The sequence below is a fragment of the Colius striatus genome, chromosome 14, assembly GCF_028858725.1.
Source record: "Colius striatus isolate bColStr4 chromosome 14, bColStr4.1.hap1, whole genome shotgun sequence".
NCBI lineage: Eukaryota > Metazoa > Chordata > Aves > Coliiformes > Coliidae > Colius > Colius striatus.
In genome coordinates, this window is record NC_084772.1 from 6,473,774 (window position 1) to 6,500,107 (window position 26,334).

General features: G+C 35.0%; 1 protein-coding gene across 4 annotated transcripts in view; it reads right to left on the reverse strand.

Moving 5' to 3' along the window:
- FTO (FTO alpha-ketoglutarate dependent dioxygenase) overlaps positions 1-26,334 on the reverse strand; it is a 232,911-nt gene that overhangs the window by 196,644 nt on the left and 9,933 nt on the right. Inside the window, exon 1 of one of the 4 annotated variants that reach the window (XM_062007506.1) lies at positions 5,772-5,817. The exons of the other annotated variants lie outside the window; for them this stretch is intronic. The gene's annotated coding sequence lies outside the window, so the exon portion shown is untranslated. Of the gene's footprint in view, positions 1-5,771; positions 5,818-26,334 lie in introns of those variants that run through there. 4 annotated transcript variants of the gene reach the window in all.

Here is a 26,334-nt window from a genome sequence, read left to right on the forward strand (position 1 = left end):
ACACTTCCACATCACCCTTCATTACACTCAAGTCTTACTACTTTTTTTGTATAATCCAGCCTATCAAATATACTGGCAAACATATGAACATATTGCACAGTCTTTTGCATGCTACAGCTCCTCACTCCACAATCCTGAATGCCAAAAACATTTTCATACTAATTGCATTGTTATTATTATTGTTCTATATAAACTCTTTTAAAAATTATCTATAACTCTTTAACAATATTTAATAGCCCATAAATTAATTTCCAAACCATACTAAAATAAAGTATGCTGGTTATTTAATATAATCATTCTACATCTTGCTCTCCCAGTGAACACACCAGTCTAGTTACAGAAATAGTAGGATGTAGTTGAAGTGATCTGGTCATGAAAAAAATTACATAATGAACAATCTACTATCATGTTAAGAGCTTAGGTCTAACACCAGTATTTGTAATGAGAAGCTGTCTGAAAGACTGTTTGATATTCTCTCCTGCAAAGGTACTGTTTGGCTTTGATGACTAATTTCAACCTCTCTTACCCTTTCTAATAAATCAACAGGCCCAGATTTTGCTTCTCACACACATGCAGACCAGTCATGCATATACACAACATACTTGACTGATGTAACTGAACTAAGAGTTAATTTATGCACTGAAGCAGCTTAGCAATCAATGTGTGAAAAATGTCTTTGCTACCAGTATCCCCTCTCTCTCTACCCTGACATGTTAAGGGCCTCTTAATTGTTGTTTTCACCTACAGGAACATTGTTCCTTTGGCCAGTAGCTGTTAATGGAACAGAACTGGCAATTTTCTTACCCAGCTAAGCATATATTTGTCACACATGGATTAGCACTTTAAGTAATGAGAACAAAAATCTGAAAAGATAAGTTGTTGGAACACTGTGACTTTTTGCTAACAAAATGCCCCTAAGCCTTCCGAATATACCTGTCAACAAACTTCTACCATCACTTCAAGTACCTTGAAACCATCACCCATTTCTTGTTCCCTCTATCATTTTTCGGTCTCTTCTCCCCAGTAATGAATGACAGGACAAAAGGAAATGGGCTCAAATTGTGCCAGGGGAGGTTTAGATGGGAGATGATGAAGAACTTTTTGACCAAGAGGGTTGTTAAGCATTCGAACCGGTCGCCCAGGGAGGTGGTAGCGTCACCGTCCCCGGTGGTATTTAAAAGCCAAGTAGATGATGTGCTGAGGTATGTGGTTTAGTGGTGGGCTTGGAAGTGTGACGTGAGTGGTTGGGCTTGATGATATTAAAGGTCTTTTCCAACTGAAATGATTCTATGATTTGTGCATCCTCTTCAGCAGGTACCAGATGGTAAATGGATCAGTTGTATTAGGTAACAAGCATGAACATTCAAACAAGTTTCCATCAGATATCCAGTTCTTCAGTTTCCTTCTCAAATATAGGGACGCAAGAGTATACCTGCACCTAATAAAAAAGTTTACAACAGTGAATACTTTTAGATCAACATGATTGTGAATCACAAGGAATAGATAAGGACACTGGGCCATTTCAGTATGCTATTTCAGTTTCACCAAGAAACTGAAATCAGTTGCTGAGAAACTAGATTTCATAATCAAGCAGTTCTTAACCGGGTTCTCTCCAAAGATCAGCAGACAGAAACCTTAGTTACTGTCACCAATAATGGATTCTGTATGATGCAGCAAAAATAGTCCTATACACCCAGTCCCCAGAAAGTAAGTGGGATTGAAAAGTTGTAAAAATTTAAGCACCAATCCTTTAACAGAGAAAAGAATCAATACAGATTAAAAACAGATAATATAAAACAATACATTATAGAAAGGGCTAATGTTGAAACAAGGACTCATTTGGCATTGCTGGCTGTAGACTTCTCATGTTCTGACAACTAAGATTTTACTAGTGTTGCCTAACTTCTGCTGATGCCTATTACCAGAACACAGGGCACAAGAGCTGTGTAGCCTTAGGAGCTGCATACTATGCTTACAAATGGAAGTACACTGACATGATGTTCTTTCTCCATACATGACACAAGGAAATGGAAAGAAATGTTAAAAATCATAACATTTTGGGAAGCATTGTAGATCTGTAATGCGGAATTGTACAGCCTTCAATGGGGTAAAACGTCTAATTAATGTAGCAAAGTAAGAGCAAACACATTGACCAACAACCAGAAAAAAAAAACCAAGAACGAAAGTCAAGGTCAGACACAGCTTCAGATGCAGATTGTGAACCTTTGCAATAGGCTTATGACTTCTGTAGATGTAGACAAATAACTCTCAAATTCACACAAGAGCAGGTCACACTAATACAGTTTTTCAGAATCATCAACAAGATCAAAGATGCAATTTAGTTTCTTGAAACTTTTCATTGTTTCCAAAAAATAGTGAGCTTTGAAAGATTTTTATCAATATATGTTTTAGTAAGTAATGGAAAAGAATCCAATGTTTAATAAGGATACTTTAAAAAAGGGCAGGGTACACTTAGTGTTAAAACATTGTTAAAACACAGAAGAAACAGTGATCAAAAGAAAAGTTAAAATGGATACTTAAAAACTATAGATATTTTCTTAAATACCAAAGTTTAGCATGAAATGTGGTTTTCAAAGTCCCCTTGATAATGCTGAAGACGGCCATAATGTAGGAAGAGCAGGTGCTAAGTGCAAATGCTTGTGACATGCAACCGGCTACAAGGAAGATCAATAAGGAGCTAGAGCATTAAATTTCACATATGGTAACTGTCATGCCCATTACATAGTACTTGAACATCTTCATAGTCTATTACAAAATTGTTGACTCTTGAGAGCTTTTTACAGAACTAAATTATTTTCCAGAGATTTTATTAACACAATAAGCACTATGAAAGTATAAAAGCATTTATAAACTTGGTGAAATATTAAGACCTTCGCAGCCTTCCAAGACACATTTGATTATTTAAACTATAATCTTCACTCTGGGATGAAACAACAGGAAGACAGTTGGAAACCTTAAAGATAAAAGGAAATGTATTCCAGGAACACTTTTCTTTTGTGTTAGTCATATTTCACCAGATACACAACCAAGGTATTTGAAAGAAGGTATTTACAACATAATTCTTGAGAGTATATGTCACAATTAACAAAATAACTGCAGACAGAATATACAGAAGGAAGGAGCATGCTAGGTTTCCTGGGGTTCAGCTCCAGAAGGAGCACCATGCTTCCTGCCCCTGCTCCGCAATCTTTGTGATTTGTCCTTTTCAAGGACACGATAAACACAGATTTTTCTTCAAACATTTCTCATGCTAGAGGAGCAGAAGCTTTGTGAAATTCTCCGTCTTCTATCCAAAACAATTTCAAGGTAACCATCACTGATATAACAAATCATACAAATTGCTAACATATTTCCAAAACAGTATAACCATTGAGATGTCACCCAGGAGTACAGTGCTAATGCTGTTACATCATTTCTTACCAATTTTATTCAAGGACACAAAAATTAAAGGTCATATCACACAGATAAATTTCACACATGAATTAATATTTGTATAAGAGTATCCAGTGGCAAAAAGTGGAATTTGTAACATTTCTTAGATTTATAAGAGTAATCTGTGTAATAACCACACATTGTTTTGTAACATAGTATTTCCTAAATCTGTGTAAACTATGCCATTGGTTAAATGATGATAACAACACTCACTTGAAAAAACCTGAAAACTGCAGTTGTTGCCTAACTTCATATGAGGAACTATTAACGAAACACTTGAATTTTGACATGTGAGTTCAAGAAGGATATTGCTATATGAGGTTTGCTGGAAGATGAAGGTTGTTCTTTCAAACAAAAATTATTGAAAGAAAAATCTGATAGTGAATAATGCAAACATAGTGAACAACTCAAACTTAGTTAAGTTTGTTTAGCTGAAAGGCTTTGATTTGTTCAGAGCCTTTGGAATAAGCCACATGGTGAACACAAAGTTAACATTTAAGTTAGGCAGACAACATTTAGCAAAATTTAGGGTCTGACAGAAGGTTGGGCAAGTTCAGACTAGAAACAGGGAGCACAGTTTAAAAGAAAGGATAATTAACCACTGGAGGAGATCACCACTGTGTGAGATGAAGTCTCCCTCATGGGAATTTTTTTTCATATCATGTTTAGATGTTTTTCTAAATGATACATTTTAGTTCAGTGGTTTCCAAACTGTTTAGACCAGCAGACTATGATGAATCATCCACATTTCCTTAAGAAGTTTTGCACATCCAGCCTAACAAAATAAATTGCAGACAGTAGAGCCTCACTGACTCAAAGTTTGATGCATCTTATTCCTCAGTTTGGTTTGGATTCATCACTTTGCCAGTCACCAGTGGTTTATGAATCAGGAGATCCTGGTCTACTTCCGTAAGAACATATTTTACTGAAGTTCTAAAGATGGTGGTAGAATTTCTTTTCTGCTTTACAGTTCATACAAACTTGTAGATGAGAGTTTGGTGGAATCTGTATTTCAATAGAACCTGGAACATTTACAGTATGATCATAAGGATTAAGAACTACAGCTAAATTTCTTTCACTCATATTTTATTCTTAAATTGACTTTGCATAATTTAAAGAGTAAGCTTAGGACATACTAAATACAATAGAGTACTGATCTGCTATAAGAGAAGTAGATCTGTTAAGTCATTTCCTTTGTGCCAAACCAAAACAAATTTCATAATACATATTCTTAAGAATACAGTTGTTGAGAAAACTTAAGAACTGTTCCTTTCTGAAATAAGGAATAGTGTTTTAATAAAACAATTCTAACTCTTGCAAAGACTAATACTTCATTTCCAGTTTTTATTTTTACTGGTTGCATACACAGACCTTATTACTTCTTATTTTTTTTCCCCCCTCACTTTCATTGATGGGGTGCAATTCTACAGAGTAGTACTACACAACTGAAACAGACGTGCACAAAAGTTATTTCTAAGTGTTCTGTGTAAATTAGTTTAGGGAAATGTGTGTCTTCTTTCAGCCAATACACTTGTATACCCATCTGGTCTAAGAGTCTAGATAGTCCTGTTGCTATTAATGTACTTGGTGAATGTGAAATAGTAGTGACAGATCTTTTAAAAATGTCTCTTCACTTATTCATGCTGTTCTCAAATATAGACTGGGTTTATGAAGGTGAAAAAGAGAGAGGCTGGCAGAGAGAGGAAATTCTAGATTTCAACACAACTCTCCTTTGTCTTATTTCCTCCTTTCTGTTGAAAAAAAAAAAAAAGAATTGCTGGACATATACAACTGCATGTTCCTACTGTCAAATTGTACAAACCAATCAATTCCTACAAAGAGCACTAACTCATTCTAGAATAATTTGGATTCATTGTCTCAACAAAGGAAGAAGAGAGACAGCCATTCTGATCCATAACAGATACTGAAGCTTTATGAGGCTGATAGGAAAATACAGACATGTTTCATCAACTGTGTTGGTAATATTCAGCACTGAAATTATGAAGTGACTCAATAAAGAAAAAGCAACCACTAGACTCTGACTGTATTTTTAAGTAAATATTTGTATATGTCATATAAGAACACCATGAAAAAGCCCACAAGTAAATTAGTATAAAGGAAAGGAACAGGGATGGTGAGGAGAGGTAAAAATCCCTTATAAAACAACACATGCAGACACAGAACAAACCCCCTAAGATGAAAATACCACTTAACAAAGAGAAGGATTGTTGTGAACTATCATAAAATTCAAGGCATGCAGGCAAGTCTCTGTACGAATAAAAATACTGTACACACTTTAAAAATCTAAACTCTCTTACCTCCTCAGAGGATATGTCAAAGACAAGAATAAATAAATTCCGTTTCCTTCAGAATGTCTACAAGGACTGAAGTCAACCATTTTATATTTTGATACAGTGGTTTTATATGTTGGGGTACTCTCAATCTGAAATTCAAAAATGGAGGCCACTCTTTTTGACACCTAGTATGCATGTCTGTCTTAAAATCATCTGACTGACAGTAGCTCAGATGTATTAATAAGGGAAGATAAGGGCAAGGAAGTAACACTAAGACAAAGCTGCCAGAGATGCCTCTGTTCTTATTTCTTGGCTTAACATGCTGTATTACTTCCCCTTCCACGATGCTGTTCCTTCAGTAACCAGAATTCAAGAAGGGCTATACGAAAAAATGGATAATGCAGGATTTTAAAAATTAAATTCTCCCTTCCAATCATTTAAAGATTAAATGTTATCAGAAATGGCAAGAGTTTATGACCATCATTTAACACTACATATGCTGCAATTCTCATCTAAACTAGAAGTGATAAAAGTTTGATGGTCTCCATGCAGAGCTAAGCTGCTGCTGCTGACAAATGCTTCTAATCATTGTTATTTGAATTAATCCATCATATAGGCATTGCATTACCTTTTTACTTAGGAATTTAAATAAAAAACCATACCAAATAATTTTGGGAACCCTTAACTTTATCTATCCTTGCCACGGCGCTTGGAATGAACCACTATAGGGATTCCTACCACAGCATTTATTCAAAGACTATTTTATTTCCATCAGAACAATTTTCAACATAGTTACTCATTTCCAGGAAGTGAAGTGCATAAAAAGCAACAGATGTTTAACTCAGGCATCCAACCTGTATTTTCATACTAAGTAGTGTAATTGTTTGAACATCATGACACAGGAAAGATCACCTTTAACATGCATATGAGAAATTATCCTTTAGGACAAAGTACAGCAATCTGCACCAAACTTCATAAAGATTACAACAGGCTTCTACAGCATGCCATTGTTAGGAGACACTGTATTCTAATTTCTGTAGTTCCTCATTCAATTTCTTTGGCTCTTTAAATTGACAAGTTAACTGTTCTGAGCTTACAAGTTTTCAATAGCCTATTATAAAAAGACTCAGATTTGTTTGCATTACACACCCACAGAGATTAAAAAGGAGTTAATATATATCTATTCAAAACTATTGTGTAGAAAATAGCTGTGTTCTACAGGGCTTAGGCTGTGACCCGCTTAACTTTATTCATAGAATGCACAATCCATCACGTACAAAAACATAGAGGAAAATGTGAGGTGTTAGTAAGTACCACTGTTAGTGGGAAATTCTGCTAATTATTACACCAAATAAGCATAGTCAACAGGCCAGAGCTGTGAGAGGGCATGTTTCAGGTCATTAAATAGCTGCCTTGGATGGAGATGAATATATTACACTATGCCCTTTAACAATAAAACAATTTCTCTGACACTGACAAATCCAGGCAGCTCTAGCAGCGCAGATGAAGAGCTCAAGACTGTACTTGGCACCAACGATGTTTCAGTGCCACCTAGTGACGTGCACTTTCACTTTACTGTCTCTTAAGATTTATAGTACATGAAAAGTTCAAAAGCTAATCCAGATCAAGTGTGGACTTCGAAGAGAAACCTCAATCTGGTCCAAAAAATAAAGACAGACTAACAGAGGTCATTATGAGCCAACTCCTTCCCTTTCTTTATAACTAAAATCCATGCTCCCTCAAATAGCTGATAAGGCATTACAACCTTGCAGTGAAGTACAAAATCTGGTATATTTAAAAACCTATACTATGCACAAGAAGGTTTAGATAACTTGGATACTGTACAGAATTGTTTTCAGTGCATCTACTATCTACTAATTAACATCTACTTTAGATGTTTTAATCTACATCCTGCATTAGGATCTATCCTGCTGCCACAAGAATCGATATTGTCCCTACTCTAAATAGCAAATTGAAAAGAAAGATAACCTTGTTCCTTAAATGTCATAAAATTCTACTCATTATTTATCAAAGTACACTTCCAGCTTCAAAAGAAGGACTCGCACTTCCTGGAGTACTTTCACTGCTATCACATATTGGAAAGCTTAAATAAGGAGACCAAAAGAAAGATGCACTGATACAAAGCAATGAACCATGGTACAACAGTTAAACAACTGAAGAGTCCACAAGAGAAAGAAGCCAGTATTAAGAGCAAAGACCAACTGTAACTCCCCATTTACCATAGACAGCAATAAAAACCAGAAGTCTGAAAGTCAGGGGTATGCTTTGCTAGATTCCATATGCAATCTTAAAAGTTAAATGCTGTATAATTTCAAATTCTTCAAATCCAAGAACCAAACAAGGAAAATGGGGCAATTTTTAAATAGTCAACTGGACTCATTCTACTTCTTTACAGTCCCCATTTCAAACATCTCTGTTTACATCCATTAGCATCAAGTTATCAGCATTCAAGCTCTGTAGCTCACACCAGTTTTATAGCTACAGAGGAATCCTTCTCAGAACAGCTATCACCTGCAAAACTTTTTACCTCAAAGTAAAACTCATTCAAGAAAAGAACATGTCACATTACATTTTGGTCACATTCCTTTTGTAAAACATATCATTCCCAGGTTTGCAGGAATGTAACGGTTTTCTCCCTTGCAACATACCAACCCTTTCCTCCACAGGATTAAGATTCTTTCCTTAAAAACTGGAAAAATGTACTTGACCTCAAGAAATAGGTGACTGGCCAACTCTCAACTGGTCATTTGTCTTAGATATTCCATATCCATAATCATTCATGTTCTCAAGGAGGCTTATTACTTAAACATTGAATGGCTATCTGTGCTGAAGCCATATCTAAGAAATTAATTGCTAAGTATCTTTCCTACAAATGCAGCAAGCAGAGCAAGAGTCCTAAACAAAAGTTTCTAGTATCCACTTCCAAGAAATTATCTTTGCCACAAAATACGAAAAAAAACAACCTCACTGATGACAGAAAGTAACAAATTCTAAAATTGTAGTCTATGTTTTCTTTTGCTGTTAAAAGAAAATTTACATATGAAAAACTGGTTTGATAGCACTCCATTTTACTTCATCTTCAATATTAATTTGTTTTAATTGCATGACATGATAGACCGTTAAATATAAACAGGGTCATCATAGTAATACAAGCTTCATAAATATTTTAAAAGAAATTAATTTACAGTCATTTATTTTTTTCCTATAATTGAAAGCCATTTGGAATACATTAAAAAGGATAGTAACCTCTAAGAAAATTTTTGTACTGAAGAGTAGATGAATTAAGTTGTTATCTTATACTTCTAAGTCAGTAATTTCCTTTTAAAATTAGACAGAAAGTCAAGCACATCTATTTGTAAAAGTGCAGTGCAAGCAATATCAACTCTTCTACGGTAGTAATTTGTGCATTCTCAAAACAAGACAAGGACACATAAACAAGTGTCATGCACTTCAAGGACTGTGGACATCAATAAAATGGATTTGCTCCCATGAAACTGCTCACCAGTGGAGAGAGTAGGAGGGAAAGAGATATTGCTTCTAGCATCACCACAACACAACTTTCTTTTGGACACAATTCTCAAGACTGCTCCTATGTTGGAAAAAGCAATGTAAAATGAAAGTAAAGCAAAGCAGAGTGATTCTGAGTGTTTAGTAACATACAGGTCAAAATGTACTTTTGGTTAATATTAAATGTTTGATTATTATCCAATCATTAATCCTTATTCTTGAACTTAGTAATAATTTTTACATTATAGTATGTATGGAGTAATATTAACAGCAGGAGTTTATACTGATAAAGTCTTGAAAATTATCTTGTATGACAGTAAAGATTCTCAGGTTTTAAAATGTTATATAAACTAGGCAGACTGAAATACAGTAGTTGTGAGTCCAAATGACTACTCTTATACTAGTTCTCCTATAGAAAGGTACGCTATATTATAGTGGGTTTCATCCACCTTACTGTAGGAATTGTCTCTTTTTTGCTGTCAAGATGCTTTTGCTTTATGTAAATATTTAATGTTATTACCATCATTCACTCAGTGCTCGTATGTCGTCTGTTCAAGCATCTATTACTGTCTGCTAGATACACTTGAGGATAACATTTATTCTTGTCTACTGCTCAGTCACATGCAGGTCCTACTTCTCAAAGATTCTTCAAAGTCCAATAATTTATTAAACACTGTGCTTAATAGTCTGTATCATTTGCAAAAATGCCCAGCTGTAGAGTATGCAAAACTAGGATTTCACTTGTGGAAGTGTATGCACTAAGTGCATGGAATAGGCTCCAGCAGTTTACACAATACCAAGGTTGTACTTGTACTCTGGGTTTTCTAATCAATTTAAATTACAGAAATACATTTTATGTTACCAGAACCCCCAAGTAAGAAATACAGATTTGAACTGGAGTATACTGAGTGCATTTTAGTTACAATAACTCTCTGAAAATAAAATAAATATCAGTAGTCGGTTTTAACCCATAGCTGTAATGGCACGCATTACATTTTTTGTCTTTACCTAAATTCATACTACAGTATATAATAGACATATCACATGTGTAACAGAAGCTTTTATCATCAATATTTCATATCTAATAAAATTTACCTTAGGAAACAAAATCTCCAAAATACTGAAGTCCTGTTAAGACAGACAAGACAAACTGCCAGAGTCCTTAGTAGGCTTGCCTAGGATTAAACAGGTGTCTTCAAATCAGTCTCTCAGTTTAATATAACACAGAAATCTGGATATGAAATACATTAAATGTTGCATATTTCATAATCTATAGCCTTAATTTCACCTGCGTACAGAGCATCAACAACTAGGACCATACTGGAGTGAATGGGTTATGAAGGTGCTTTGTTCAACCTCTTCAGAATTAAGCAGAAGTACCTAAGCAGTCAGAGCGTATAAAAGTCTCATTCAAAAAAACAAGAGAAGTCTTTAAGAAGAAGAAATTTGAAATATAATATTGTCTTAATTTTAAAGAAGAAATAATTAGATATACAAGAAGCAGAACAGTCTCTGTAATAGACTGAAATGAGTTTTTGTTTAAAATCTCAGTTTCAGATTAAAGAAAAGGGAGTCTTTAGGGGTTTTTTTAAGGAAATAGTAAGCATCACAAACAGACCATCCTAGGAAGTGCAAGAGAGTACAATTATTCCTTCCATCCCAGTGGACCATCACCCTTTATGAACAACATATGACAAGAACCAGCTATTCATCAATGAGATTACAAGGAAATGAAAACACTCAATTCAAAAGATCTGACTTTCAGTTAACATTCTTAATGTAAATTAGGGTTAAATGTGAATAAAATTAATATTTAATAACTTGAAAAACTTTCATTCCTTTCTTCTTTTTAGACACTAAAACTTAATTATAAAATAATGTAAAACACATGTAAATTTTAAAGAGTCATTTTGAAGACTTGCATTAATAGTTCAAGACCTATTGACACTGAAGAAAAGAAGGGGAATCCCAACATTATGTTGCTTTAAAGTAACGTGTGATTCTATTCCTCACCAACAGACAGTAGGAGCCCAAAGACATGGGCAAGTGCTGTGGTAGGAAAGAAGGGAGACAGCAGCATGGAATGGTATTGTAGGAAGACAGGACAGCAAGGCTGATCTAGGTGAAAGAGGCAGCCAAATACCACTGCAGGAGCAGGAGCATTGGACAGAAGAAACCCAGTGTTCAAGCCACTAGAACAGGGTCTCAATATAGAGCTTCACATGCCACCAACACAAGAAAAAGTTCATGTTTTCTATTGGCACAATCCAATATTTAATTATGATGCAGCATAATACATAGAAAATAAAGTAAAACAAAGAAAAAAAAAATCTGACATCAGCATAGTACCTGTCCAAAGTTTTGCAGCTCATGCATTCTAAACTGTTATCGTCTCAAACGTTTGTCATGAATCCTATATGCCTTAGCCTTTTGCACATAATAGTTACTGTTACATAGTCTACGTATACTATCAGTTGTCACATGGGAAAGCTGACAATTGTTCCCTATTCTAACACAGGGCTTTTTACATGGTGAAACCCCAATATATAAAAGTTCCATTTTGATAATTTGTATTTCCATGAAAGGCAATTTCATAAGGTACTCACTCCATCATTCTTCTCTATAAAAACTTTGAACTAAACACAGGTTAGAAGTTGTTTCCACAAACAGTAATGAAATTCAAAATCTCTGAAGTGTTTCCCAATCCTTTCTTGAACATAACTGAAGACATTTGTCACTTGCAATATAACGTACACAAATGAAGGCCAGGAGTGAGCTTCTGTGGGAAGCAGCGGTCACATAGGGTATGTGACTTACAGTCGGTGCTGGTGAGGCTACAGCTTAAATACTGTGTTCAGTTTTGGGCCCCTCACTACAAGAAGGACATTGAGGTGCTGGAGCTTGTCCAGAGGCAGACAACAAGCTGGTGAAGGGTCTGGAGAACAGGTCTTATGAGGAGCAGCGGAGGGAGTTGGGGATGTTCCACCTAGAGGTGGCTGAGAGGAGATATGATTACTTTCTATAACTACCTGAAATGGGGTTGTAGTGAGGTGGGGAACAATCTCTTCTCCCAAGTAATAAGTGATAGGACAAGAGGAAATGGGCTCAAGTTGCACCAAGGGAGGTTTAGAAATGAGGAAGAACTTTTTCTCCAAGAGGGTTATTAAGCATTGGAATGGGCTGCCCAGGGAGGTGGTAGAGTCACCATCCTAGAGATATTTAAAAGCTGCATAGATGAGGGGCTGAGGGACATGGTTTAGTTTAGTGATGGGCCTGGTAGTGTGAGGTTAGTGATTGTACTCAGTGATCTTAAAGGCCTTTTTCAACTGTAATGATTATATGATTTGATGATTCTCTTACACCCTAAGACTTCCTCATGCACCTCCTAAACATCTTTCGACTAGAATTCTCTTAAAGTTATAACCTACTTAAAAAATGTGTTCCACAAGAAGGCAGTATGTTCTGTGTGAAAAATGGTTATGTAAGTAACACAGTGAATTCTAATATTAGCATCATTGTCTATAACTAAAGGACTACTTTCAAAAGTTCAGTTTTACTAAAGTGAAGACACCACTAAATGACACCATTGCTCAATCTCTCAAACTGTATTTGGACATAATGCAGCTTTTCCTTCCAAAGGGAAAATTCAGAACCAGTTGAGTATTATGGTTAGCTTTCCAAAATATGGACAGCATATCCCTGGAACAAGCAGAAGTGAGGATTTAATATCTGCCCAGCTCACGTTAAAAATTACATATATATAATGGCATCAAAATCACAATGAGAAATTGTGATTATCTGTGAACTATTTTTTTAGTACAAAGAATCCAACATTCCACCAAAACAATAAAGGTTTATTAGACTTGCCCATTAAAATGCTGCTATTCTGTTATCCCTTTTTCTAGTTATTAAACTTCTGCTAACTGAACTTTACTAATGTCTAGTAAAAGAAAGTCAAGTAACAGGTTTTCTTGCCCCTTTCATCAATTACTTTGTTTACGTGGACTTTGTTGACCATACTGTACCACATAACATTTTAAAACTCAAATCTCAATCAGGTCTACCCTCATTAAAGAGATGACCTTCCACCTTCTACGAAGCACTACTAACATAAATTACATTTTGTTGTAGCCCAAAGGTGATAGAGATGAGAGTAGGATAAATAAGGTATAATACAAAAGCCAGTTGGGTCAGCCTTTCATTACAGCCCTTTCAAAAGCTATTAATCTTGCTTGTAGTCAGTAGACTGAAAATAATTACTTCTTCTAACCTATGTTGTACTCAAAAGTAGCAATAAGGACAGGTCATGCAAGACGCAAATAATTCTTGGTCCTCATAAAACCACTTCAAATGGTATTATGTGAACATCACAGCATGGTTACTTCAAATCTCACTGACAGGAGGCATTTCAACACTATCAATTGCACATTATGTTATACCATATCTGCTGCATTTGACCATAATATACCACAAAGAACAGGTAAGAATTAATCACGGTAAATTCAAAGCAAGCGTAACATAGTTCTTTAGTTTTTAAAACGTGAATAGAAAATGCTATTCAAGTTCAGTTCTTCAACCCAAGGTCCACATTGAAAACAATATAAGACGAGGAGTCTTACTTATCTTCAGTTTACTCAGAATGTCTGACTTACAAGAATTAACATTGACTTTTAACATATTAAAAGAAAAAGGGGTTCTCATGTTCATAGGGAACCTGAGGATCCTGGAAATTACACATTACTATGTCTCCGGTTAGTCTAGTAAAAATATTAAGCTTAATAACTCAATGATAGTTGTAAGTACTCTCTGGAGTTACTTTAAAATTACACGTTAAACAAAGCTTGCTGACAATGGTTAGGTTACTAATAAATTTGTGATGAACTGGATACATGAATAATAGTAATTTCCCCAAATAAATTGTTTGCTTAAAAAAATCTACTGAGTATAAGTCCTATGCAGATGGTTCCAGAATCAAGTTATTTTAAATACTGCTTGACAGTTCTGCCAACTAACAGCATCCTTGTACTTATTCATCTGAACTAAATAGTTAAGTGATAATAAGGAGGGGAAAAAAAACCCGTAAGTTTGGAGTTGTGTAACATGACCAGAAAGTCTACACCAAACAATGACATCTGCAGATGTAAGAGGAAGTGGTAAAATCTGGTTAAATTTGGATCCAACCAAAGGGAGTATATAGAACGTCAGCAACTTCAGCATAGCTACATCACTCCTCATGAGATCTACCTTTAATGATCAAGAAAATCAATATGATGAAAGCAGGTTCAATGCCTCACTATACAACTACCAAACAGTTCAGGAATCTGACCAAGGACAAAGGTAGACAGGCCAAAAATTTATAGGTAACTGCAAAACAAATAGTAATTAAAGTTCAAGAAGAGAAAGTTAATTCCGAAAGATACTAATTTAAGTACAGGCATTTGAGATGTCTAGCCTCCCTTGAGCAGTGGGAAAGGACCCAGAGAAAGGGCCAATGTTTTGGAAATCTCTCCCTTCACTCTTCCAAATAAAAATAGGTATTCTTATATTTCGAAGAACCAGGCACAAACTCAGCTACAAGCCATTTCTTATGAAATACAGTGACAGATTTAAGTAGTAGGCAACAATGATTTTGTCTACCCTCATCTTTCTTTTGGTACTTCATGGCCAATTACGGTAAAAGTTGCTCAACAGGATGCATACATAAGAAATTTCCTGTCACAGAGCAGATGCAAATTTAATTACTTTAAGTTAAACCTTCCATCTTGTCTAGAGGTCCTTCAAAAATGCAACTGTAAACAAGCACTACATCGCAATCAGGTGTCAAAGGCTTATTTGATCTCTTACAAAATATGTCACAAATCACTGGCAAAAAGTGGGTCGAGAGGGAGAACAAAGGAAAAAACTGTCAATGGACTAGGTAGCTCATGTGAGCATGCCTATTAGTGCACTGGATCTTTCTGCTCCTGTCTAATGCTGTCCATATAAAACCTTCTTAGTTTGACAGTGTTCTGTTACCCTGCATTTGATGTAATTTTTCTGTAGTAAGTAAAAAAAAAAAAAAAAAAATCTGTGAAAAGAACTGACAGAAGTAACCAGAGAAAACATTGATGATATCAAGATTATTCTGCTAAAGTATCAGTTTTGTACTATTCTTCATTCATTAAATCACAGAATCATAGAAAGGCAGGGGTTGGAAGGGACCTTTAGAGATCATAATGTTACATAATGTCTAAAAAGCTCTACAGTTTTGAGAAAACAATCACACAAAAGCTGGAAGTTAATTAATTTTACTTTGTAACAGAATTATTGATGGCCTCAAACAAGTAACATGATCCCTTAAGAAACAAAATGACAATATTGTACAATTGGCTGGTAGCAAAGCCACTGTAAATGTGTGCACATTTTACCTTTCCCTGAAACATCAGGTACCTTTTGAGACTAGAGGCAAAATACAAGCCAGCTCTCTGCAGTCTTCTGGTGGTCCTAAAATTCTAGTAGAACATAGCTCATTGTGAATCCCTGACCTACAATATAACTCAGAATAGACAGAGTTTAAATGACATTAACAAATTTGTGAATACACAACTACTAGGACACACCTCTTTTGGCAAGAAGGCTGGATAGCTATTTTATTTAGTAGAGAATTCACTTGATGTCTGTAAGTGCACAGTCTTCTGTACACACTCAGTTAAACTATTTACCATATATTTTAAAATATACTTCAAAAATCCATTAAAAATTCAGGACTGGATATACCAAACATCCCTAGAGTTCTTTTCAGATCTGTGGAGTCAAACAATAGATGAATGGTGCAACTTTAACAACAAAGGCTAAGTGGTCTGCATAGCACAGGTTGTCTGTTATAAAGTGGGAACAAATCTAAGACACATTGTGCTTCTGTAGCCATTGCAGCTGGAGGCAAGGTGATAGCTCTAGGTATTTCTCTTATAAGATCACCCCAAACCACTAGACAAAAGTCACATGAGCCTTAAGCCACACAAGCCCTTCTTCAGCCTTGTCTAACTTCTATCATCTTACAAGTTGTTATAAAACCTCTATCAACCTCATCTTAACATAGCAAGGAAAATGCCAAGACTGCTATTCTTACATTACATACTTCAATAATACTGTCAGAAACGTGAACATTTTCTCTGACTCAAGCAATATAACTTCCATACAACATTAAATGGAGATTTTCTGTTGAAATCCCTATCTGTTCTGAAAAAAATAACTGAAAAAAACCTCTCAGTTGTGGTTATTAATTATGGTAGTAATAATTAATAATAATTGAGTTAATAATTCAATGCATTTTCATGAAAACAAAGCATATCCTACTATCAGTAACACAATGCCATTTTCAAAACCAGTGCCTTAAAGAGTCAACTTAGAAAAGCCTTATCTAATCAGACCAAACAGGCTAAGGAGTTTCTCCTTCATAGAAATAAAATTACCCAAAATGGGGAGGGGGGTCATTTTCTTCTCAGACTTACAAAACCAAGTCCTCCTACGCTGATCTAAGCCCAAAAGGGCAGATAAAAAACAAGAGCTAGGAAGATGACTGCCTAACAGTCACTTCCAATTAGCCGAAATTTGAATAATAGCCACCTTCCAAGCAAGAGATTCATCAGAAGCAAAAGTCACTTGTGCTTCAATAAGACAAATATATTTTACTCTTGGAATACAAAACAAAGGCTGGAGGCAAACGGACAAATCTTATACATAAACAAGAGGACTTTCACAGCAGCTTATTTACCATCTTCCTCTAGTAATAACGGCAACTACGCAATCCAAGTAGAAAACTGAATTTTACAATCCGATATATTTCCCTATGGAAATCTTCAGCTGCTGCTTTAGAGGGGCAGTCCAGTCTCACTCTCATCTCATCTTGAAACATACAATCCTAATACCATGAACCAGCAGTGAGTGAAAAAAAGCAAACAGAGTTAACACAAAACAATTGTGAAGAAGAATCAACACTGCTGTGTAAGTTCCTCAGACCTGCACCATGTATGGAGTGAAAAATAAAAAACTGTCAAAACTCCTGAAGTGAGAAGGGATGGTACATTAGACAAGGCCTTACTTTGCTTCCTATGCAGGCTGCTATTTTCCCTACTTAAACTATATGTCATATTTATAAATAAATATTTACTAGTAAATTTAGTTTAGCTATGTTTAATATAGGAGATGTATCTCCTGCACACTTTCTTGCTACTGGGCAAAGAAACCAAACTGCTGAAGTTTTGCCATCTAGTTCTCTTTATTAGCAGACTACAACCCTTTAAAAAAAAGAAACTGAACAGCTGATATTCTCACTTCTTTCTTTTAAAAAGGAATTTTTCCTCTTTAAAAAAAAAATAACAGTTTTTTAAAGTCTAAATTATTTTATTCATACAGTAGATAACAGAGTAGTTGTAATCACTTTGCTTAGAACTGATTTTTTTAAAATTCACCAATGACTTTAACACTGCATTTACCAACAAAAATGCATGTGATCTATTTATCTCATTCCAATAAAAATAATGCAACACATTATTCATCTATCCATATTATAAACTGTTGTGTACATTAAGTGGATAATATTATTAACACTGATGTTTCTGTAAGCTATTCATAAAATAAATGGTAGACAAAGTAATTCCATCTATTACACATAGAGTTCAATAATAGCTGCAAATGAGAAAATTGCAATAGACATACTGAGTAATAATCAGAACTAAAACAACAACTGTAACAATATATCCATGTGTAAAGGTTCTGATTATAGAAACACAGGCTAATCTGTCATTTTTCATCACTGATAAACATTGATAACCAGCCAGAATTCACATTATACTTTACCCAGTTACTGTCTAAAACACAGCTGCAAAACCTACTTGATTTATTAATCTAATGAAACAGATACAAGAAATATTTTTCTTTACTAAGATACAGAAATATATGTGGCATGATATCAAATCACTATACCTGTCTAAAAAACATAGGTAGCCAAATGTACTATACCTTTCTATGTATGTAGCTACAACTGTGACATACACAGTTTTGTCAGCATAATGTCATAAAGCTATATTGGCTTGTCAGTAGAAGTTCTTGCAGGCTTCTTGTTAACATTTACAGGCAACATGTGATTCCAGTTTAGAGCCTGCAAGAGCAACTGCTCATGCCAGAAAAGAGACTGAGGTAATTTTCCAGTTTGAGAGCTTTGGTGGTCTTTGTTAAAAATCTTTTAATTACCTCCAATATCTTAACATTTTTACTGCTGTACATGTGCTAATGCCCAGAAATTATCTGTAGAAGCTCAAAATACTATATGGCATGCTACAAATGAAACTGAGTAACACTACCAAGGTTAGCCAAGAAAAGTCTGGCTCATAACTATGAGTGATCACAATAAAGACCTAATAGTTAGGATATGAGGCACTAAGTCATTTGATACAAAATTACTGCAGCCAAATACCAAGTATGATTTTCTGTAAGCGCTGCTAATTTATTAACAGAAAACCGCCAGGGATTATTATTATTTAAAGGCTCCTTCGGAAAATGCCATCGATCTGGCATTTTCTGCCACTTCGCCAAGAGTCACACAACTTGCCAGCTAGAGATGAAAGAGGTTGAGGTGTGGTCCAGCTTCATGATACTGACCAGATGGGGAAGATGCTGCAATTGGCATAGAGCCCAAGGAGAAAGAGATCTGTGGGGAGTTAGGGAGAGGCAAACATATTTGACAGGAAGACAAGAGCTCTCTCCCAGGCATCATCCATAGGGATCCTTCATTCCCCTTTGCTTATATTGTCACTGTACATGCACAGGCTGAATGAATATATTATGCATGGGAATTAATCATGCCACTGGCACTGTCAAGAAGTCACTGAAATTTTATTATGCATGCAAAGTTCTGCCATTTTGCACACATAGATAAAATGTAAAAATCTCAAACAAAAGAATTCCAAACCAAAAGTAGAAAGCAGTGAAGATTAGGCCCAGGGTCACAAGAGTAGAGAAACCTCTTTATGCAAAGGAGATTTTCTGAAAATAAGATGTCCTAAACGTTCTCTTGTTTGACACAGTACTTCAGACTTTTTCAGCCAGGTGCCTCTCTAAAGGACTCAATAGCCAAGTCCTTTAGCCAAGCAGGCCACATGTTCTCCTTAACTTTTGGGAATTTTTAATGGAGCTATGCTAACACTCCATGTCTAAAAATACCTTTTTTTTCCCCTTCAGTGTCAATTAATTACTCTTTCTCACTACTTTTCATAAATGAAGAATTATTAGATGCTCAAACGTAAAAAAAACCTTGCCGTTAAAAAGTTTGCTGCACTTAACATTGCCAAAGAGCCTCATGTCAAATGATCCAAATAGAAAATACAGCATTACCACAAACTCTTTTTTATAAAATTCAGCTCCAATATCACTTAGAGTGATGAAAGTGAGAAGGAAAGGAGCAAAAGTGTTTTCCTTATGAAGTTGCTGGGTTTGTAGAAGACTTACTCCTCCTACTCAGTTTGACGTAGCAGTCACAACCTACTCTCTCTAGCTGTGTTAGTCTAAGAGTTCAATAGTCTTAGACCTTCAAATGTCCTTACAGTAATAGCTCTTTTTCAGAAAATGATAGTGAATCTTTTAAACAGCAAAACCCACATGTAAATTTGTTCATAACAGTAACTGTTACAGATTACATTACAGCCAAATAAATGCTTAGCTATTACACTGGAATCCAGTATGTGTCTGGATTTTTAGCTTACATTTTATTGATTCTCCATAGCTCAATTTTGTGTCTCTTTCCTGCTTATTTAATCTTTCACAAAAAATATCACAGTGCCGTAATATTTTGCCATCTTCCACCAAGTTCCTGTTTGCTGAGTTCTTCCTTTGTTCCTTCATTGCTCATTGCCTGCCTCCACTACTGACTTCATTCTCCAATTTATCTTTAAGAACCGGATTATCTCCAGATCTTGACTTAAATTCTTTGAAATAAAAGCATTTAAAAGAAAAAACAAAAACCCCATTGACTATGAAACAAACAAAAAAGATGATAGGTAAGTGGGCTTGTTCACAAAAATTTCTAAACACTCTTCAAGTGACAAACTCCTGTAAAATGAGGGTCAGTCAAGTATGAGCCAATATAATACTGAATTCTATATACACTTAGGAATTGAAAGGAGAAAGTTCTGTAAAGCAGTAAGCTTCTACCTTATAACTAGCTATTACCGTTCTAGGATATCATTACAAACGCTCTACAACATTTGATAAATACAAATTCTTGGGACTTAATTGGTTTTCTTTCACTTTTTTATCTATATATATCAGTTTGTAACTGTACCAAAAGATTCAGGGAATAAACTGGTATTTCCACAGATTTGCTATACTTCAAATAGTTTAAAATTTGATTGATTTAATTAATCAGCTTATCACACTCAAAAGTCGTTCAAGAAGAAGTCAACTTCATAGAACTTGATACCATGGCATAGCTGGCACCAAATTTAAGGAAACGGTGGACTTTGGAGGCAAAATTGTCCTTTAAAGTCAGTTTGGCAATAACAAGTCAATTTCCTATTTTCTGGAGTCTTATTCCTCTAACAACAAAGCTTGCTCTTTTTTAATACTAGTCAGCAAGCACCAAATTAATCCATTTAAAGGGCTGGATTTTAAATTGAACTTACAACTTCCAATTTTCAAAAGCTATACTACATATAGGGTAGCTTTATACATTTTCATTACTTCAGTAACTTACTGATTCATTCTCTTGCATTTTTAACTGATAAGGAATAAATAATGAAAGTGACTGACCCAGGCATAGTGTCTACAAAGCTCCCAGTAAAGCACTGGTAAAAGATACTGCACTTACCTTCTCAGAGGATGCTGTAAACAAATCTTACTCACTGTTTCACTGTATCTCAGAAAAAAAAAAAAAATTGAACTTTCAAACCAAAGACAAAATTATTATGCAAGGAACTCACAGGAGGAGAATACTCCGCATTTCATCACCATTTTGCAAAGTGTTGAAATAGACCATATTCTTCAACATTGATAAAGAGCATAATAGAAATCTTTCCTCCATGCTTAAGTCGAATTTCCAGTTAGCATGAACAGAACCTTAGTTTCATTTACAGTTTCATTTACTTCATTGCTTGAAGTACATTTAACAGTTGAGATGTTCCAGCTCTACAGTCTAAATGAACTCTCAAAGTTATTTACGTATTTCATTACTCACAGTTAAAGTAAATGACTAACCATAGTGCCTGCTAACGTAATTGTTCTAAAACTATAAATGCTTTAGAATGCTACAGAAAAAAAGTCTTGAGTAGGACACCAATTATTTCTAGAATATAAGAAATAGTTACTTGTACTTCCTAAGTGCATGATGAAACTAAGTTGCACAGTATGCAGTACATCAGAATTTCAAGACATGATTCAAGAGATGTCAGCTTTTTGTGTACTAAAAGGCCACAGACAAGTAGAAAGCAGGGTTAAACACAGAACTTGAACCTTGAGTGTCTGAAGTGGTCAGAAGGAATCTCTTGGTACGCATCATGGGTCCTGTGATACCAAGGGCTCACACAATAAAGAATCTCTGCATTTCTTCAGAACCTTGTTTAGCAGCATAAACCAGTTCCTTCTTTCAAACCCTGAGTATATTTTATCAGTAGCTAGAAATGTCAGCTACTTCTATAGTAAACAGAAATATCCTAGCCTTTTTTATTTCTCTACACACCAGTACTAAAGATGGTAACAATATAATCTGCCCCAGGCAACTCTATCACCAACCACAGTAGACAGGTCATTTCCTTTTTATCAAAGAAGATAGTAGGTCATCACAATTTAGTACATGTTGACACCACTGCTAGTAAAAAGAGATAAGAATTCGGTGCCCTTAAGGTGCCTTAACCTCTATTTTACCTAATACAGACATTTCACAGCTATTGCATTCAAGCCAGAAGAGAGATAGAATTGTACCCTGAAAGAATGCACTACAAAGGTCTCAACCTGATATTTGTACTCCAGAGAGTACAGGTGACAACAAAGCACTTTCTCTAAGGTATCCACCTCTCTTTTATTTTGGGTAACAGGACTTCTTTTTCTGTTGTTAACACCAGAGAGAATTTTTAACCTGCCAAGTACATGTATGTAGTTTTGATCACTTTTGGAAGTTTAAATAAAAAGCCATGTATCCCTCCCATGATCCTGAAAACAGCTTAAGAAATTTCTTTGCTTGATTAGAACATTTTGCTTTCAGTCAGGATACCCTTATTTCGGAACACTAAATAATAACACTTTACTGCTGTTATCTCTATCCACTATGGTTTCACTTTAAAATATCAGATTCTAATGTTTAAAGTTGGAAAACACTTTTATGGCAATGTTCCTTATAGCTTTTAAGACAATGGCAAAAGACAACCCTTTCTAATTATTGATACATAAGCATGTGTACACAAGAACTTACTTTTTATCACATTTTATGTTAGTAAACTACTTTCTTTACATCCCTTAAAAAAATAACAAGTTTGAAAGATCTACAGGGTAAGAACAAGAGCACCAACAAAAACTGCTTATGTATTTTACAGATGTCAAAATTCACAAAAAGACTTTTTCTGTTTGGAATACAAAGATATGAACACATTTATAATAAATTACATAATGATGGTCAGTTTCTTCTGCATATAGCGTAAAACATTACATTTAACTGACAAAAGAGAAGCCTCTGGTTAGAGGAAAAACAGGTATTATGTTCTTTAAGTGAAATAATACATTAGTGCTTGAAGAGTCTAAATTTTTTTTTATCTCTAGAACACAACTACAAATGATATTATGAACTCCCACTAGAAATTAAACTTTCATTTGTATAGCAAGAGAAAGTAACATCTTTCTGAAATGGAAAATAACATTCCTCTATTTTAGAAATTGGTCAATTTTTCTATTTGTTTTGGTAACATTTTTTCCTACTAAGCGGCCAAGAAAGTACTTCTGAGTTCAGAGACCAGATCAACAAACACAAAGGCTCACTAGTTAAGTGCTCCTTATTTCTTCGTACACTTCAATGCACTGAAATGATTGCATATTTGCATATACACACCTTCAAAACTCAGTCGTCCTTCACCAAAACATTGAGTAGGCATACATTACTCAAGAAGAGGGAAACATAAATGAAAACTTAGTAACAGCCACTTTGTGTTCAAAATAAAGTGTTCAAGAGAACATGATTTTAACATCTAATAACAGATCACTTTATTTGCCAAAGAATTCTGCACATTTATGGCTTGCATACATACACATATGTAGGCAAACACACATCTGAATGCATGCATTTTATAGTCCATTTCAGACTAGACATGTATTAATGCATTAGCAAAGACTGAAATCAAAGAGTTAAGACTGATATTCAACAGCATTTAAGATTAAGAGCTTAGAGACTAAGGCTAAGAGATCTCCAAGCCACAATCTAATTTTTTAGATCAATGCACCTGAACTGCGGTTCCTTGCAAATGATATTGTAAGTAGAAAAAATGAAATCTGGTTTGGAAAAAACAGAGGGAAAAAATATTATGAAAATAACACTTTTTATTTACATGCAATCTACCCACTTCCTGTGATTTTATTGATTTTAGTAAATTAGCATGAAAATGTTTTGAAACGTGCGGGGGGGGGCGAATCTCTCTTTTAGCCATTTAGCAAGGTAATTCTATTTTTATGCTTTGGATAGAAGTCATTATGAAGAAGCTCCAGTCAATGCCTTTTTTTTTTTTTTAAGTTGATACTTATATTTTGTGATGTCCTTTTGATACACCATTTCAATTGCATAGGAACTGGGATATTTTGAGAGAAGAAAACATACATGTTTGAAATTCAGTAAAATAAATTGCAGTTACAGATGGCTTTTGCCCAAGTGAATAGAAAACATTACACTAAAGCAGGATATGATTCTTCAAGCATGAATCAACTGAACATATTTGTTAATATATGATAGTCTGCATAAGTGATTTACCTACACACCAAGCTTATGTTCTTAATTAACCCAGGGGTACAATTCCCATTCGTTAAATTAAGTATGAGGTTCATTCCCAAATGTCTTCAGCATGTCAAGCATTTATGACTTCATGAATTTCAGTCTTATTGAATGTTGATCTCTTTTATGCACCATATTCTGTACTTGAGAGAAAAATGACCATTTTACATATTGCCTTCGGTTTCTTACTCTTTTTTTTTTGATAAATTCTATCTCCTCTTCAACTCTTTCAAGAGAAAAAAAAAAAATACCTGAAATAAACAAGATTTCAGTCATTTTAAGTTCACACAACTGCTTTACAAATCACATAGCCTGACCTCCTCCTATAATATTATATTACAGCAAGATCCAAAATAACATTGCAGTTTGACAGCTAACCTCAGGCACCACTGGTCTAGTATCTTGCTGCTTATAGTGCTGGCTGAAAAGCTGATAGGATACGCAAGACAAGCCGAGAGTTTAAGTGGCAGACCTGTTCAAATCTAAACTGTGCTATTTGAAACTTAGACCACAGGAGACAACAGTTCACTTTTTACCAAGGCAGCATATTCAACTTCTTGGCCCTGAGAGTGTCATATGAATATACTGAACACACATAAAAAATATCTCCCTATATTATGATCAAAGGCATATTCAACACACATTTTTTATGCACATTTGATCATTCTGTTGACAGTCTTGGAAGTTAAGTAATATGGACTGCTGCACATAGGTTTCAAACCTTGATGGAGCCCAATGGCAGGCTACTTTTGACAGTCAAATAATGACAAGCACGTTGCAGGCCGATGCCCGTCATTCATGAACATCTTGGCCTGCTCCAACCGTTGCGCAGCAACTAAGTGGATGGTCAAAGGTTAAGTTCGAAGAAGACAGCAATGAAGGGCAACTGTCATGCACCACTGAATACTGTGAGGCAGCAAGGAGTGGTTGTCTTCTGAAGAACATGCAAAATGTTCTCATTCTGTCCAGGCAGACACATATTTGAAGGTCCTAAATGAGACCACTGCCAATTCATGAAGAGCCAAACTGACAGCATGCCATTCAAACTGTCTCACTCAAATTTGACTTTTTTTTATTTCAGATCACAAATGCATGCAAAGTATAACGTTAAACAAAACTCCCAGCAGTTGTTTTAAGCAAGTCAGATTTGGCAGGGTAGGAACACCAAGGGAAAAAACACCTAAACTTTTTCCTTTTTCTTACTTTTAATATTTAAGAGAAGCTGAATTGTTTCACAAGAAATTATTCCATTTTCTTGTAATAGCAGGCATTTATTTCCAAAATTACATCTGTTGTATCCCTTTTCTGAGTACTTAGGTTTATTCCAGTATTAAAAACCAGAGCCCAACATCTTATAATCAAGGCTAACACAATCACCTGGAATTTTACTTCTGCATTTCTATATTAATATTGCAATAGGAGTATACATTAAAGCATGCAAATAAATACTTGGCATCAGTCTGTAAATATCCTAAGCATTTCTGTTATAAATGGTACAATAACAGTATTTCCTATTTGTTTAAAAGCACTGTTGCGTGGAGTTATAGCTTGAACAGCATGATTAACAATGAAATTGCATTATTTTGCATAATACATATATATCTTACTTTTAACCTATTGCCAGTTAAGATGTATATTTTTTACTTACACGTTTAAATTATGTGATCATATTCACATTTGCCTCTATTAACATATAAAAGACTTCAGGAAAAATAGAAATACTTTTTTTTATTAGATAAACAGTGATGCTGCTCGTCTTTCTTATGAATGAGTGCTTGACACTAAATTTAATCAGGCTGACAAAGGATCATGTGGGTTAGCTCTTTATGCCCTTTTCATGAACAGTCCATCTCTCTTGCACTTACAGGGCCAAATATTGCCCTTTAACAAAACAGATCAACATGCAAAGTGCTTGTTTCTTTTTGCTGGGTCACTGGTATCATCCTGCTTGTGACATTACTGCCTTCTACCAATTTCTCTTATGGTATCGTCACATTAAATATCCCATTCACAAACTAAAAAGAAAATGAATAGTCATTATTTATGAGGAATTTGCTTGGA